General features: G+C 36.9%; 1 pseudogene; it reads left to right on the forward strand.

Annotated features, from left to right (window-relative positions):
- Window positions 1–11,697: 11,697 nt before the first annotated feature.
- LOC140518028 (synaptogyrin-1-like) overlaps window positions 11,698–18,382 on the forward strand; it is a 49,548-nt pseudogene continuing 42,863 nt past the window's right edge.

Consider the following 18,382-nt stretch of genomic DNA (forward strand, 5'->3'; position numbering starts at 1 on the left):
TCCTGCAATACAACCTTTCATGCCTCTTCTTCTAATTTAAAATATTTGTGGTCCTTACCAGTGTTATAATGCTGAGGAGTATTGAATTTCTTTAATGTTGATATTGCAACAGCACAAAGCAAGTAAATGATCTTATCTTTAGCAGAAACAAGATAATATTACAATTCACAATCCTTGTTAAAAAATATGTTTTCTTCCCTCAGTGTTCTCTTGATCTTCTTTGGCATGATGGACTGATAAGCAGACAGAATTTAAAAGTACTGTTGAGCTGTGCAATTATTCACAAATTCCACTTCAAACAGAAATACAGTGCAACATTGTTAGAAGCTCATAATAGACAGGGGTAATTAACTCCCTTAAAACTCTCTCCAACCAGTCTTATATGGTAGTGGCTCCAGTTAGGTGGGAGAAGTTGGAACTAAATGATGAGTGTAGTAGTCATCAATTTAGCCCTTATGGCTTACTAATGATCTAATTTTTCCAGTCAATCAAGGAGGATTATTCCATTGAAACTTATTTTATTCTTTGGTATTTTGAATACTTTCGTTTAAAAATATGAATACAAGAGACAAACAATTTTATATATATACATATAAATTATATTTATATATATTATATATATAATAAGAGGATTTGATCTAGAAAATTTGGATTCAGTCAAAAGACTGCACTTAAGGACCTGAAGGCAACAGCCTTAAGGCTGCAGGTTCCCCACGCCTGAAATAGATAATCAAGAAAAAAATCAGAGTAATTGACCTACATGGCAAGTGATTTGAAACCATGGAATGAATCAATAATAGAATTTCACTACTGGAATGGACCTCAAGGGAACATTTAGTCCACTCAATAAGTGAACAAGAATTTCTTCTATAGAATTCTCTAGTTATTGATCTTCAAGGTTATTTTTGAAGACCTTGGTAGTAAGAAATTATTACTTCCCAGCAGCAAGAGGTAGAAAGAAAAAATCCAAAGGCACCAACTCTTTGGACAATAACTCACTCTTTGACAAAATGTCTTAAGACAACTTGGCAATGCTAAATCATAAACTAGGTACAGACTAACATCTTCACCCTATACCAATATAAGGATAAAATGGATATGTGATTTAGAGATAAAGAGTCATACCATAAGCAAATAAGGAGAGTAAGGAATAGTTTGCCTCATAAAACTTTTTGGAAGAAAAGAATTTATGAGCAAGGAAGAGATAGGGAGCATTATGAGATGTAAAATGGGTAATTTTGATTATATTAAATTAAAAATGTTTTTCACAAACAAAATCCATGCAATCAATATTAAAAGGAAATCATAAATCTAAAAACAATTTTAACAGAAATTGTCTCTGAGAAAATTCCCATTTCTCAAATACATAGAGATCTGACGCAAATTTATGAGAATTCAAGTCATTCCTCAGCTGATAAAAGGTTATGAATAGGCAGTTTTCAGACGAAGAAATTGAAATTGTCTCTAGTCATATGAAAACACGTTCTAAATCACTATTCATTAGAGAAATGCCAATTAGAACATTTTTCAGGTAGTGCCTCACACCAATAAGATTGACTAATATAACAGAAAATGATAAATGTTGTAAGGGATGTGGTTATTGGGTCACTAATTCATTGTTGGTGAGTTGTGAACTCATTTAACCATAATTTCAAGATATATCCAAAGTCCATTCAAATTGTGCATGCCCTTTGACCCAACAATACCACTACTAGGTCTGTATCTCACAGAGAAAATAAAAAAGGGCAAATGACCTATATGTTTAAAAATATGTATAGCACCTCTTTTTGTGGTCACAAAGAATTGGAAATTCAAGAGATGCTCATCTTAGGAATGGCTGAACACATTGTGGTATATAATTGTAATGGAATACTGTTGTCCTATAAAAAAATGAAGAGCAGAATGATTTCAGAAAAACCTGGAAAGGCTTACATGAACTGATAGAAAGTGAAGTGAGAGAGGTGGAGCCAAGATGGCGGAGTGAAAGCAACGACTCACCTAAGCTCCTGGACAAACTCCTTTAGATATCTCTGAAAGGAGAATCTGACCAGACTTTGGAGGTGTAGAATCCAGTGGGTGACAGATGTTAACAGATTCGGAGCACAGGTTGGACTGGAAGGTCCACGGGAAGGATCTGTTCCGCGGGGGTAAGCCCCCAGCGCACAGCGCAGCGTGGTCAGCCCAGCAGGGCGGAAGGGACCTGAGAAACCCGAGAGTGGCGGGCTAAACCAACGGAGCAGGAGACAAGCCAAACCGAGCCGGTGAGAGCCGTTGAGTGCCAGATATCAGCGCAGTAGCCCTTGAAACCTTCAGCCTGAAGACTAAACTTCGGTAAGTCACCTATTGGAACTTCCCAGAGCTAGGATGGCGGAGTGATCAGTAAATGCTCTCTCCTCCCCCCTGATGACCGTGAAAGAACCATAAAATTCTTCCCCAGATAAATCCTGGATCAGCAGGAACAGCAGAAGGGGGCAAATAGTCTCATAACACCAGAGGCTAGAAAAATAGCAAAGGGGGATTCTTCCTATTGTGGCGGAGGCGATCTGGAAGGACAGACGACCCAAGGCAGAGAAAATTCGCACTGAGACCCAGGCAAGCCTCAGAGCCGGAGACAAGCCCCAGGAGGGGTGGGAACACGCATTAGCTTCTAGGCGTGCCCCAGCCCTCCAGGGGAAAAGGGAAGACAATAGGGAAGCTGGGATCACCATCCCCTGACCTTGCCTTTGCCTCAGGTCAGCTGAGGAGATCTCCTGAGACCAGACCACCCCTCCCACACACCTAACAAGCTAACCCCAGGGTTGATCTGGGAAACAAAAAACAAAAGCCTGCTTTTAGCCTAGACACATCAGCTCAATTTAAAGATCTGTACCTTCTGACTGAAAGAACCAGAAGCTACAACACTCAGTCAACATCATGAATTGGAAAAAGCAGACGAAAAGTGAAAAAACCATAGAATCTTTCTATGGGGATAAGGACCAAAACACAAACACTAAAGAGGTCAGAGCTGAGACTGTACTTCCATCTGAAACCTCAGATGGGACTATGAATTTCTCACAAGCACAACTAGATTACCTGGAACAGCTGAAGAAGGATATAAAAGAAAAACTGGCCAATGATCTTAAAATTATAAAAAAAGAATTCACTGATGAGAACATCACTCTGAAAAGGAAAATTGAACAAATGGAAAAGGAAGTTCAAAAATTAACTGGAGAGAATAATTCCCTAAAAGGAAGAGTTAATCAAATGGAAAAGGAAACCCAAAACCTAATTGGGAAAATTGACCAGATGGAAAAGGAAACCCAAAACCTAACTGGGAAAATTGGTCCAATGGAAAAAGAAGTACAAAAATTAAATGGAGAAAATAGCTCCTTAAAGGGAAAAATTGGTCAGATGGAAAAGGAGATGCAAAAGCTAACTGAAGAAAACAATACGATGAAGATTAGAATTGGGCAAGTAGAAACTAATGACTCAATGAGGCAACAAGAATCAGTAAAACAAAATCTAAAGAATGAAAAGATAGAAGAAAATGTAAAATATTTAATTGGAAAAACAACTGACCTGGAAAATAGATCCAGGAGAGAAAATTTAAGAATTATTGGCTTGCCAGAAACCCATGATGAAGAAAAGAGTCTGGACAATATCTTCCAGGAAATCATCAAGGAAAACTGCCCAGAAGTACTAGACTCAGAGGGCAAAATAGTCATCGAAAGAATCCACCATTCCCCTCCCGAAAGGGATCCCAAACTCAAAACCCCAAGAAATATAGTTGCCAAATTCCAGAGCTATCAAGTGAAGGAGAAAATACTACAAGCAGCCAGAAAGAAACAATTCAAATATCAAGGACACACAGTCAGGATCACACAGGACCTTGCAGCTTCTACATTAAAAGATCAAAAGAATTGGAACCCAATATTCCGTAAGGCAAAGGAGTTGGGACTTCAACCAAGGATCAACTACCCAGCAAAGTTCAGCATAACGTTTCAGGCAAGGAGAAAGTCATTCAACGAAATAAGGGATTTCCAGAGCTTCCTGACCAAAACACCAGAACTCAATAGACAATTTGATCTTCAAATCCAGGTCTCCAGAGAATCATAAAAAGGTAAACAGAGGGGAAAAAACAAAAACAAAAACTTGCTACTCAATTAGGGCAAACTGTTTACCTCCCTATAAGGGAAGATGAAACCTGTTAATCTTGAGAACTGTGCAGCTATTATGATAAAAGGGATATATGTAGAGGGAACGGGCATAAAGTAAATGATGTCATGTCAAAAATATGATTTAAGTATGAGAAGGGATTGTAATAGGAGGTGTGAATAGGGGGAAGCAGAAAATGGCAAATTATATCACAGGAAGAAGTACAGAACTATAGTAGAGGGAAGGAGGGGAGGGAGATGAGCATTGTTTGAGAGGTACTCTCATCTGATTTGTTCAAAGGAGGGAACAATAATCTTAAGTAGATAATCCTAACTAGCTCTATAGGCAGTAGGAGGGGAAGGGGGAAGAAAGGGGAGGGTGGCTAAAAGGGAGGAAAGAAGCAATAAGAGTAAAGGGGAGTAAAAGGGAGGGGGGCTAAAAGAAGGAGGGGAAGGCTGCAGGGGGAGGGGGAGAAAAGTGAATACTATTGAGGAGGGGAAGGGAGACGGGAGAGCTAAAAGCACAAATGGTGGGAAAGAGGTTGGAGGGAAATACACAGATTGTAATCATTACTGTGAATGTGAATGGAATGAACTCTCCCATAAAATGGAGATGGATAGCAGAATGGATTAAAAGCCATAATCCAACAATATGTTGCTTACAAGAAACACATTTGAAATGGGGGGATACACATAGGATAAAGGTCAAAGGATGGAGCAGAATATATTGTGCTTCAGCTCATGTAAGAAAGGCAGGAGTAGCAATCCTAATCTCAGACAAAGCGAAAGCAGAAATAGATCTAATCAAAAGGGATAAGGATGGAAACTATATCCTGCTAAAAGGCACCATAGACAATGAAGCAATATCATTACTAAACATGTATGCTCCAAGTGGTATAGCATCCAGATTCTTAAAGAAGAAGTTGGGGGAGTTGAAGGAAGAAATTGATAGCAAAACTATACTAATGGGGGACCTCAACCTCCCCCTCTCTGAACTCGATAAATCCAACCTGAAAATAAACAAGAAAGAGGTTAAGGAGGTAAATAAAACTCTGGATAAGGTAGATATGATAGATCTTTGGAGAAAATTAAATGGGAATAGAAAGGAATATACCTTTTTCTCAGTGGCACATGGAACATTTACAAAAATTGACCATGTACTAGGACATAAAAATCTCACAATCCAGTGCAGAAAGGTAGAGATAATCAATGCATCCTTTTCAGATCATAATGCATTAAAAATTACATGTAATAAAAGGCCATGGAAAGAGAAACCAAAAATCAATTGGAAACTAAATAATCTAATTCTAAAGAAGGGTTGGGTTAAAGAAGAAATCATAGAAACAATCAACAATTTCATTCAAGAGAATGACAATAGTGAGACAACATACCAAAACTTATGGGATACTGCAAAAGCAGTTATTAGGGGAAGTTTTATATCTTTGAATGCTTACATAAATAAAATAGAGAAAGAGGAGATCAATGACTTAGGCTTGCAGTTGAAAAAGCTAGAAAAAGAACAAATTGAAAATCCCCAAGTAAATACCAAATTAGAAATACTGAAAACCAAAGGAGAGATTAATAAAATTGAAATTAAGAAAACTATTGAATTAATAAATAAAACCAATAGTTGGTTTTATGAAAAAACTAATAAAATTGATAAACCTTTGGTCAATCTGTTTAAAAAAAAGAAAGAAGAAAATTAAATTACTAATATTAAAAATGAAAGGGGTGAACTCACCTCCAATGAGGAGGAAATCAAAACAATAATTAGAAACTACTTTGCCCAACTTTATGCCCACAAATTCGATAATCTAAACGAGATGGATGAATATTTTAAAAAATACAAATTGCCCAAATTAACAGAAGAGGAAGTTGAATACTTAAACAACCCCATCTTAGAAAAAGAAATTGAACAAGCCATCAATGAACTCCCTAGGAAAAAATCTCCAGGGCCAGATGGATTCACAAGTGAATTCTATCAAACATTTAAAGAACAGTTAATTCCAATACTACATACACTATTTTTGAAAATTGGGGAAGAAGGAGTCCTCCCAAATTCTTTCTATGATACAAATATGGTTTTGATACCCAAACCAGGAAGAGACAAAACAGAGAAAGAAAATTATAGACCAATTTCCCTAATGAATATAGATGCAAAAATTTTAAATAAGATTTTAGCAAAACGAATACAGCATCTTATCACGAGATTAATACATTATGATCAGGTAGGATTCATACCAGGACTACAGGGCTGGTTCAATATTAGGAAAACTATTAGCATTATCGATCACATCAACAACAAAGCTAACAAAAACCACGTGATTATCTCAACAGATGCAGAAAAAGCTTTTGACAAAATACAACACCCATTCCTACTAAAAACACTGGAGAACGTAGGAATAAAGGGAACTTTCCATAAAATAATAAGCAGTATCTATCTAAAACCTTCAGCAAACATTATATGCAATGGGGATAAGCTAGATGCATTCCCAATAAGGTCAGGGGTGAAACAAGGTTGTCCATTATCACCACTATTATTCAATATGGTACTAGAAATGTTAGCTGTAGCAATTAGACAAGATAAAGATATTAAGGAATAAGAATAGCCAAAGAAGAAACTAAGTTATCACTCTTTGCAGATGATATGATGATTTACCTAGAGAATCCCAGAGATTCAAGTAAAAAATTACTTGAATTAATAAACAACTTTGGCAAAGTTGCAGGGTACAAAATAAACCCACACAAATCTTCTGCGTTCCTATATATTAGCAACAAAGTCCAACAGCAAGAGATAGAAAGAGAAATGCCATTTAAAGCTAGGGTAGACAGTATAAAATACATAGGAGTCTACCTGCCAGAACAAACCCAGGGATTATATGAACACAATTACAAGACACTTTTTGCACAAATAAAGTCAGATCTAAATGAATGGAAAAACATCAGTTGCTCATGGGTAGGCCGTGCTAATATAATAAAAATGACAATTCTACCTAAATTAATATACTTATTTAGTGCCATACCAATTAAACTATCAGACAATTACTTTCCAGAGCTGGATAAAATAATATCAAAATTCATTTGGAAAAACAAAAGGTCCAGAATATCAAAGGGGCTAATGAAAAGAAATGCTTGGGAAGGTGGCCTAGCGCTACCAGACCTCAAACTGTACTATAAAGCAGCAATTATCAAAACCACTTGGTATTGGCTAAGAAACAGAGAGATAGACAAGTGGAATATACTTGGGACTCAAGATGCAGCAGGCAAGGAATATAGCAACCTTCTGTTTGATAAACCCAAGGACCCCAGCTTCTGGGATAAGAACTCATTGTTTGACAAAAATTGCTGGGAAAACTGGATAACAGTGTGGTGGAAATTAGGCATAGACCCATACCTGACACCGTACACAAGAATAAAGTCCAAATGGGTACATGATTTAGGTATAAAGATTGATACCATGAATAAACTGGAGAAGCAAGGAATAGTGTATTTATCAGATCTATGGAGAAGGGAAGAATTCTTTAATAAAGGAGAGATAGAAAGCATTATGAAATGCAAAATGGATAACTTTGATTACATTAAACTGAGAAGTTTTTGCACAACCAAACCCAATGCAACCAAAATCCGGAGGGATGTAGTAAATTGGGAAAGAATTTTTACAGCTAAGCTCGGGGATAAAGGCCTCATTTCTAGAATATATAGAGAACTGACTCAAATGTATAATCATACAAGTCATTCCCCAATTGATAAATGGTCAAAGGATATGAACAGGAAATTTTCAGAGGAAGAAATTAAAGCTATCTATAATCATATGAAAAAATGCTCTAAATCACTATTGATTAGAGAGATGCAAATCAAAACAACTCTGAGGTACCACATCACACCTATAAGATTGGCAAACATGACAGAACAAGAAAATGATAAATGCTGGAGAGGATGTGGGAGAGTTGGAACACTAATTCATTGTTGGTGGAGCTGTGAGCGCATCCAACCATTCTGGCGAGCAATTTGGAACTATGCCTAAAGGGCTACAAAAATGTGCATACCCTTTGACCCAGCAATATCGCTACTAGGACTATATCCCCAAGAGATCATAAAAATGGGAAAGGGTCCCACATGTACAAAAATATTTATAGCAGCACTCTATGTAGTTGCCAAACACTTGAAGTCAAGGGGATGTCCATCAATTGGGGAATGGCTGAATAAATTATGGTATATGAATGTAATGGAGTACTATTGTGCCATAAGAAATGATGAACAAGAAGACTTCAGAGAGGCCTGGAAGGACTTATATGACCTGATGCTGAGTGAAAGGAGCAGAACCAGGAGAACTTTGTGCACAGCAACGACTACAGTGTGCGAGAGTTTTTTCTGGTAGACTTGGAATTTTGTAATAACGCAAGAACTTCTTATAAAAAAAAAAAATCCCAATGGTGATTCTCAAGGCAAAATGCCTTCCACACTCAGAGAAAGAAATATGGAAGCCATTCACAAAATGTAGAAGATCATGTTTGTGTATGTGTATGTGTTTGTGTATCATGTTTTGATTTGTTTTATGATTTCTTTCATTTATTCTAGTCTGACTACATAGCATGACTATAGTGAAAATATACTCAATAGAAAAGTATATTTAGAATCTATACAGAATTGTATGCAATCGTGGGGAGGGAGGGGGTAATGGGGGGTGGGGGGGATAAAATCTCAATTGTATGGCAGTGATTGTTAAACATTAAAAAATAAAAAAACATAAAAAAATTTAAAAAAAAGGAAAAAAAAAAGAAATTGAAGTGAACAGAACCAAGTGAAAATTATAAACAGTAACATCAATATTGTAGAACGATTAATTCAATGATCCAAAGCAGTTCCAAAAGACTCATGATGAAAAACTCTATCCACATCTGGAGAAAGAACTGATGGAATCTGAATGCAAATAGAAGCATACTATTTTCTGCTTTATTTTTTTCTTTTCTTCTGTTTCTTCTTTGACAACATGAATAACGTGGAAATATCTTTTTACATGAGTGCATATATTTAACCTATGCCAGACGATTACTGTCTTGGGCAGGGAAAAAGAAGGGGAGAGGGAGTAATTTGTAGCTCAACATTTAAGAAAAGTTAAAAATTAATTTCACATATCATTGGCAGAAAATTAAAAACATTTTAAAAAGAAATTAATTATTTATGAAAGAACTAAGCAGTACACTTTTGGACTGAAGTGTGGAGAACTTGATTTCAAATTGATCCTCTGAGACTTAATAAATGTGTGACTCTAGGAAAATCATTTAACCTCTATTTCTTTCACTTTCTTGTTGCTGAGTGAGGATAATAATGACACCCACCTCCCAGATTTGTTTGAAGAATCAACTGAGAAAGTATTCAGATAGCTTTTAGCACAATTCTTGGCAAAAAGTATGTGCTACATGAATAATTATTTTTACTTTTTAATTCAGGTTATTATACTGCAGGGCATTTTCTATTACTTGAAAAGTTTAATCAGGTATCCTTTAAGACTCTTCTTCTCAATCAATCAATCCAATCAATTTTCAAGCTTTTATTAAGGCCCTATTATAGTCCAGATACTGTTTAAAGAGCTGGTAATACAAAGACAAAAACAAACCAGACATTCTAGTCTCAAGGAATGCATATTTTACTGGAGGAGAAAGAAAAAAACTTGTGTATCTAGATACAAAATAAATATAAGACATTTAGAGAAATAACTCTGCCAACTAGGGAGAATGGATCAAGAGGGCAAAAGCCTCTTGCTATAGGGTTGTTGTTGAGTTAATCTGTGAAGAAAGTTTAGGATCCTCAAAGGCAGGAATCATGCAAAATTATATAGGTGTGCCTTCCAGTGAACACAGTCAAGAAGATAGGAGATGGGGTGCCATGTGTGACAAATAGCAATAAGGATGTTTGTGGTAGAGTAATTGATGTATTATAATTTAACAAGATAGTTTGGGGAAAGTGTGTTAATTTTTTTTTAATTCCAAATGGAGGAGTTTGAATTTAATAGTGGAAAAACTACCAGTCTAAATATGTTCATTGTCTTCAGTTGATACTGAGATGGCCTGGTATCTAGACCTCTATCATGCTGGTTGCTACTTTCAGGATGTTATTTCTTCAGTGAAGGAGCCAAAATTGAAGATAATAGGAGGGGGCCTCAATGGGTTTCACCTCTTCTCTAGGCCTATTTTCAGATTCCTTTTGTTCCTCTCTGTGCCCCTTGCCCACTATCCTTTTTACGACCTTCCTGAATTCTTCTCCTCTAACTCACTGTTACCCAGGCTCAACTTGTCTTAATGCTCTTTTCTTCATGCCTCTTATTTTTTCTGCTGGGCCTGTTCCCTTTTCTGTGGTCCCTCAACTTCTCCCTGAGGCATAAATAAAGCTTCACACAAGGAGATATTCCTTGGTCTGTGGGTATGGCATGAGTTGCCTCACTGCTCTCTAACCCCCTGACCTCCCTCCTTAGTCATTCCTCTAGAAGAGATATTGTGATTAGCTAAGAGTATTTAGGTTTCAGACAGGGAACAGACAGGTCATCTTCCAGTCCATCTCTTTTCCCCTCTATGATGGGTCCTTTGGACCTGCAGTTGAGACCATACCCCTTCCCCCCCATGCTATCCCATTCTGTACTGTTTGCAATCTGCGTAAATCTGATTTTAATGGAAAATTGTTATTGCAATATTTCTTGGGGGAAAATGTGAAGGCTGATCATGGCCACAGTGATGCATATAGAGCTTCACTTTGTCTCCCTCATCAGTTAAGCTGACAGTATATTGTATGGAGACGGTTGTCCCTTCCTCATCCTTCTGTCTTTCAGGTGGTAGAGGAGGAACAGATATGACTTGTGCCAGCTTGAAAGTACTGATCTGCGATGTGGTGGGTAAAATGGGCTTTCCAATTCTAATATTACAGGAATGTGAAATGAGAGAATGAATAATTTGATTTTGTGAGACCTTCATGTATGTGAGGCCTTGACAAATGTTCCATTTTGCTAATGAGAAACTGTCTTTAGGCTTTTACCTTTTGTTTCCTTACAGAGAACTCAATCTCAGGGCTTCCCAGAAGCTGAATGGCCTTCCTCCAAAAGATAAAAAGGCCCTCTTTGAGCTTTTTTTCTTGATGTTATCGCTTTACTCAGGTCAATAAATTTCTAAGTCATTGATGAGAATCTATTTACCTTTCAGAAACTTCTATAAAGAACTATTATTATCTGCTTCTTGGAATAAGTTGCTTCTTTCTTCTTTGGGAATTCTAAACTTGTAGATAAAATTGGGAAACTTTTAAAAAAGTTATAATTTGATGAATTGGAGAGGTTAATGTATCTGATGCATTGCAAAAGTGATAGCAATAGTCTGTGGTAGAAGAGCATGGGGGAGGGGCTGAGCCAAGCTGAAGGGATAGAAAGACGCACATACTTAACCTCTTACCCCACAGCCCATAAAATACCTTTAAAAATGACTTTCAACAGCTTCCAGAGCAGCAGAAGCTACCAAACGACAGAGTGAAAGAGATTTCCAACCCAAGGTAGCCTGGAGGGCCAACAAGAAAAGTCTATCCCATGGGGCACAGAGTGGAGTGTAGCCCAACCTTGGCTGTGTGGCACCAGGAGGAACAGGACTGGAACAAGCCTCAGAGGTGGAGGCTGTTCCTCAGCAGCAGCAGAGGTTCTCAGATCCCTCCACCCATAAATGACAAAGACAGCTTAAAAGGTCAGTGCTTTTTTACCTCGGTGACAAGGGAGCAAGGTCCTCCCCTAGTCCTGGTAGCAGTGATGAAGGCAACATCAGCTGTCCATTATTGAAGCTTTCAGCATAAGGTCCCTGGGGAATTGAGCAGTTGATCTGAACCTCATCCCTGACTGGTGGCCCTGCCCCCCCAAAACCCCTGGGGGAATTGAACAGCTGATCTGAATCTCAGCCCCGAGCAAGATCCTGGGGTGTGGTGGGGCTGAGGGAGTTGTGGACAGGGAATTCTACTACTAGCAGATTCTGGGTGGAAAAGCTTTGGTAGCTCTGAGACCAGTGTGCAGGCCCTTGATTGTGCCACCTTGGAGGAACTGAGAACTTACAGGTCCCCAGAGCATAACCTCCTCCTGACAAAGGATTCAAAAAATCAAATAACTGCTGGGAGAATGCCCAAAAAAGGGGAAAAAATAAGACTATAGATGGTTACTTTCTTGGTGAACAGGTAATTTCTTTCATCCTTTCAGATAAGGAGGAACAATATATACCTTCAAAGGAGAAGAATGCTTTAAAAAGCAGAATTAACCAAATGGAAAAAGAAGTTTAAAGCTCACTGAAGAAAATAATTCTTTAAAAATTAGAATGGAACAGATGGAAGCTAATGACTTTAGAGAAACCAAGAAATTACAAAACAAATACAAAAGAATGAAAAAATGAAAGATAATGTGAACTATCTCATTGGAAAAACAACTGACCTGGAAACTAGATCCAGGAGAGAATTTAAAAATTATGGGACTACCTGAAAATCGTGATCAAAAGAGAGCCTAGACAACATTTTTCATGAAATTACCAAGGAAAACTGCCCTGAAATTCTAGAACTCTTGTTCTAGAACTGTCACAAATGATGTCTCACTAATGATGTGCATCAATTTGCACTACTCAATTTTAACCTATATTCCTGACTATTTGAGGCGTAGAAATCTTGCACCAAAGGTTGTTTAGTAATAAATGATGTTTAAGTAATACCAGCATAATTATTTTTTAAAAGACTTCACATGATGGTCACACCTCACTTTTTAAAAATGGAATTAAATCTATGACTACCATGCAATGAAATATGCATATTTTCATTTATTCATTAATCATTAGTCTGAGGAGGGATATGACCAATCATCTCATTGTACCACCTCATTTTGTATAAAGGCCAAGGGATTTTGAGGACCAAGAGTTTTTTACTTGAATTTCTTGGATTCTATTTGTATATCATCATATCATGTGCAAAGAGTGATAGCTTCCTTTCTTCTTTGCCTATTCTAATTCTTTCACTTTCTTTATCTTCTCTAATTGCTACACCAAATCTTTCTAGTGCCATATTGAATTATAGTGGTGATAATGGACATTCTTGTTTAACTCTTGATATTGTTGGAAATGCATCTAGCTTATCTCCATTGCATGCAATACTTGCTGAAGGTTTTAGGGAAATACTGCTTATTATTTTATGGAAAGTTGCATTTATTCCTATGCTCTCCAGTGTTTTCAATAGGAATGCGTGTTGTATTTCGTCAAAAGCTTTTTCTGCATCTGTTGAGATAATCATGTGGTTCTGTTAGGTCTTTTGTTGATATGATCAATACTGCTAATAGACAAGCCATGCATTCCTGGTAGAAATCCTACCTGATCATAATGTATTATGCTCATGATAAATTGCTTTATTCTTTTTGCTAAAATCTTATCTAAAATTGTTGTGTCTATATTAATTAAAGAAATTGATCAACAATTTTCTTTCTCTGTTTGTCTTTTCCTGGTTTAGGAATCAAAACCATATTTGTGTCATAAAAAGAATTTGGGAGGTCCACTTCTCCCCCAATTTCCCCAAATGCTCTATATAGTATTGGGATTAACTGTTCTTTAAATGTTTGATAGAATTCGCTTGTAAATCCATCTGGCCCTCGAAATTCATTCATAGGGAGTTCATTGATGGCCTGTTCAATTTCTTTTTCTAAGGTGAAATTGTTTAAGTATTCAAATTCCTCTTCTTTTAATCTGTGAAATTTATATTTTTTAAAATAATCATCCATCTCATTTAGATTGTGGAATTTATGGGCATAAAGCTGGGAAAAGTAATTTCTAATTATTCTTTTAATTTTCTCCACATTGGAGGTGAGTTCACCCCTTTCATTTTTGATATTGCTAATTTGGTTTTCTTCTTTCTTTTTTAAAATCAAACTGACCAAATGTTTGTCAATTTTATGGTTTTTTTCATATAGCCAACTCTTAGTTTTATCTATTAGTTCAATACTTTTCTTGATTTCAATTTTTACTAATCTCTAATTTGGTATTGGGGATTTTCAATTTATTCTTTTTTGAGTTTTTTCAGTTTCATGCTCAATATATTGTTCTGCTATTTCTCTTTTTTTTCATGTGGGCATTCAAAGATACAGAGCTTCCCCTAAAAACTTCTTTTGCAGTATATCATAAGATTTGGTAAGGTGTCTCATTATTGTCATCCTCTTTAATGAAGTTGTTGATTGTTTGTATGATTTGTTGTTGGATCATGGCTTTTAATCCATTTTTCTATTCTGCTCCATTTTATGGGAGAATTCATCCCATTCACATTCACAGTTATGGTTATGATCTGTGTCTTTCCCTCCATCCTCTTTCCCACCATTTGTACTTTTCATTCTTCCTTCTGCTTTCCCCTCCACAACACTGTTTTAATTTTTGACCACCACCTCCCACAGCATTTCCTTCCTTCTTTCAACCCCCCTCCCTTTAACCTTGCTATTTCTTCCCTCCCTTTAACCTTCCCTTCCCTTTCTTACCCCCTTCCCCTCCTACTGCCTATAGAGTCAGTTAGATTTATATACCTAATTAAGTTTGTTGTTCCCTCCTTGAAATAAATCAGATAAGTGTACCTCTCAAACAATGCTCATCTCGCTCCCCTCTTTCCCTCTACTGTAACACAATTTTGTGCTTCGTCCTGTGATGCAATTTACCATTTTCTGCTTCCTCCTTTTCACATTTCCTGCTACAATCCCTTCACATGCTTAAAAAAAAATTTTATCACGACATGATTTATTTTATACACATTCTCTCTATGTATGTATGTATGTATATATATGTATGTATATATATATATATATATATATATACACACACACACATATCCCTTTTATATTTCATAATAGATATCCAGTTCTCAGGATGAAGAAATATCATCTTCCCTTATAGCAAGGTAGACAGTTTGCCCAAATTGAGTAGCAAGTTTGTCTTTTCCCCTGTTTACCTTTTCATGCCTCTTTGAGACCTGTATTTGAAGATGAAATTTTCTATTGAGTCCTGGCCATTTCATCAGGAAGGTCCCTTATTTCATTGAGTATTCATCTGCTTGCCTTAAATATTATGCTGAACTTTGCTGGGAATTGATCCTTGGTTTTAGTCCCAGTTCCTTTGCCTTACGGAATATCATATTCAAGTTCCTTCAGTCTTTTAATGTAGAAGCTGCAAGGACCTGTGTGATACTGACTGTAACTCCTAGATATTTGAATGATTTCTTTCTGCCTGCCTGTGGTATTTCCTCCTTCACTTGATTATTCTTGAATTTGGCAATAATATTTCTTGGGGTTTTTAGTTTGGGATCCCTTTCAGGAGGTGAATGGTCGATTCTTTCGATAACTATTTTGCCCTCTGTATTTAGAACTTCTGAGCAGTTTTCCTTGATGATTTCTTGGAAGATATTGTCCAGACTCTTTTTTGTCATCATGGTTTTCTGGTAGGCCAATAGTTCTTAAATATTCTTTCCTGAGTCTATTTTCCAGGTCAGTTATTTTTCCAGTTAGATATTCTATTTTTTCTTCTATCTTTTCATTCTTTAGATTTTGTTTCACTGACTCTTGATGTCTCATACAGTCATTAGCTTCTATTTGCCCAATTCTAATTTTCATCAAATTGTTTTCTTCAGCTAACTTTTGTGTCTTCTTTTCCATCTGTCTAATTATTCCTTTTAAGGAGTTATTTTCTCTGATTAGTTTGTGTCCTTTTCCATTTGTTCAATTTTCTCTTTTAGAGAGCTTTTCTCTTCAGTGAATTCTTTTTTCATACTTTTAAATTCATTGTCCAGTTTTTCTTTTATTTCCTTCTTCACCTCTTCCAAGAGTGCTCTTTGTGTATGCAAGAAGTTCATAGTCCTTTCTGAAGTTTCGAGTAAGAGTACAGTCTCAATACTGACCTCTTTGGTATTCATTTTTTGGTCCTTGTCCCCATAAAAAGATTCTATAATCTTTTCCTTCTTGCTTTTCTTCCTCTTACTCATGATGATGACACTTTGTGTATTGTAGCCTCTGGTTCTTTCAGCTGCAAGCTAAAGAGCTTAGTGCTAAGCTGGCTGATGTGAGAAATCAAAGGTCAGATGACTTCTTTTTTGTTTTCTGTTTCCCCAAATTAGCCCTGGAGCTAGTTTGTTAAGTGTGGGGGAGGGGTGCTCTGGTCATTGGAGATCTCCTCAGTTGAGCTAGAGCAAAGATAGCTTAGAGTTTGGTGATCCTGGCTACCCTATTTTCTTCCCCTTTTCCCTGGAGCACTGAAGCACTCCTGGGCTCCTGGTGTTGGTGTTTGCAAGGCTCTACCCCCCTGGAGCTCTGAATCTCCTCCTGTTCACTTAGGTGGTGCTGTCTGGGACAACTCTGATCCTATGCCACAGTAAGAGGAATACTCCTTAGCGATTTTCCTAGCCTCACATGCCATGAGACAATTTGCTCCTTCTGTTGATCCCACTGTTCCAAGATTTTTGTGGGAAAATATTTTATGGTTCTTTCAATGTCCACAAGGGGAGGTGGAGAGAGCATTTACTGATCAGTCAACACTTTGGTTCCCAGAAGTTCAAGTAGGTGACTTACAGACATTTAATATGCTGGTTGATAGTCTCAGGAGCAGCTGCTGCTGAAATCTAGGGCTCCATCTGCAGCTCTCACTTGCTCACCTCTTCTGAACTCCCACCCTGTGCTGCTATTCTGCCATACTACTGCTTCTCAGGCCACCCGAGGACTTTCCTGTTTGGCCCCGCCATGGTAGGGATGCACTGTGCTGTGTACTGTGTACTCTGTGCTCCTTGACCCCCATGGAAAAGATCTTTCCCATCGACCTTCCAGTGCGTCCTGGTCTGTGAATCTGTCACCATCTGTGTCCTATTGGACCTCCAAAATTTGGTCAGATTCTCTTTTAAGAGGTATCTGAAGGAGTTTGTCTAAGACCTTAGGTGAGTAATTGGTCTCATTCCAGCATCTTGGCTCCACCTCCTGGGAATCGACATTTTCAAAACAAATGTTAAAAATTGTTTTTACATGCCACTGGAAAATAAAATATACTGTCAGTGGGTATAGAAGTCTATCTTTCTCTACTGGACAAATAAAAGGCGAGTGGATAAGACAAGTGGAGGGGATGAGAATAGGGAGGGCAGATTGGGGGAAGGTGTAATCAGAAAGCATGCCATCTTGCGTTTGGAGGAGTGGAGAGGGAGGGAGAAATTTGGGAATTGAAATCTTGTGGAAGTGAAAGTTGAAAGGCAAAAATAAATTAATAATAATAATAAAAAATGTACTGGTAAAAAAGGAAAAAGAAAATTACTGAATTAATAAATAACACTAAAACTGGTTTTATGAAAAAAACCAACAAAATCGAAAAAATTTGTTCAAAATTTTAAAATCAAATTATGATTAAAAAAAAGAAAATCAAATTGAAAGTATCATTAATAGAAAGAATGAATTTACCACTAAAGAAGAAGAAATTAAAACAGTAACTAGGAACCATTTTGCCCTAAGGCATACCAATAAATTTGACAATGTTAGTGAAACTAGTTAAGAAAATATAAATTACCTAGAGTAACAGAAGAGCAAGTAAGTGCTTCAATAAGTCTGTCCCAGAAAAATAAATTGAACAAACCATCACTTCTCTCCCAGGGAAAAAATATTCAAGACCAAATGGACTTACCAGTGAATTTTATTAGACATTTGAAGAATAATTCACTCAAATACTATATAAAGTATTTGGGAAAATTTACAAAGAAGCCATATGAAATTGTAAAAAAAATATGTACAGGAAGTTTTCAGAGGAAGAAATTAAAGCTATTGACAGTCATATTAAAAATTGCTCCAAATTACTGTTATTTAGAGAAATGCAAATCCACAGACTTATGAGGTACCACACCACATCTATCAGATTGACTAACTTGACAAAACAGGAGAATGACAAATTCTGGAGAAGATGTGTGAAAATTGTAACACTAATATATGGTTGGTGGAGTTGGGGACTTGTCCAACCATTCTGGAGAGCAATTTGGAGCTATGCCCAAAGGGATATAAAAATGTTCATACACTTTGAACCAGGTGTACCACTCCTAGAGCCATTTGCCCAAGAGATCATAACAATGTGAAAATGGCCCACATATCCAAAAATGTTTATTGCAGTTCATTTTGTGGTGGCCAAGAATTGGAAATTCAGGGGAAGCCCATCAATTGGGGAATGGCTTAACAAGTTGTGGCATATGAATGTAAAGGAATACTATTG

This window comes from Notamacropus eugenii, chromosome 1, assembly GCF_028372415.1.
Source record: "Notamacropus eugenii isolate mMacEug1 chromosome 1, mMacEug1.pri_v2, whole genome shotgun sequence".
Taxonomy (NCBI): Eukaryota; Metazoa; Chordata; class Mammalia; order Diprotodontia; family Macropodidae; genus Notamacropus; species Notamacropus eugenii.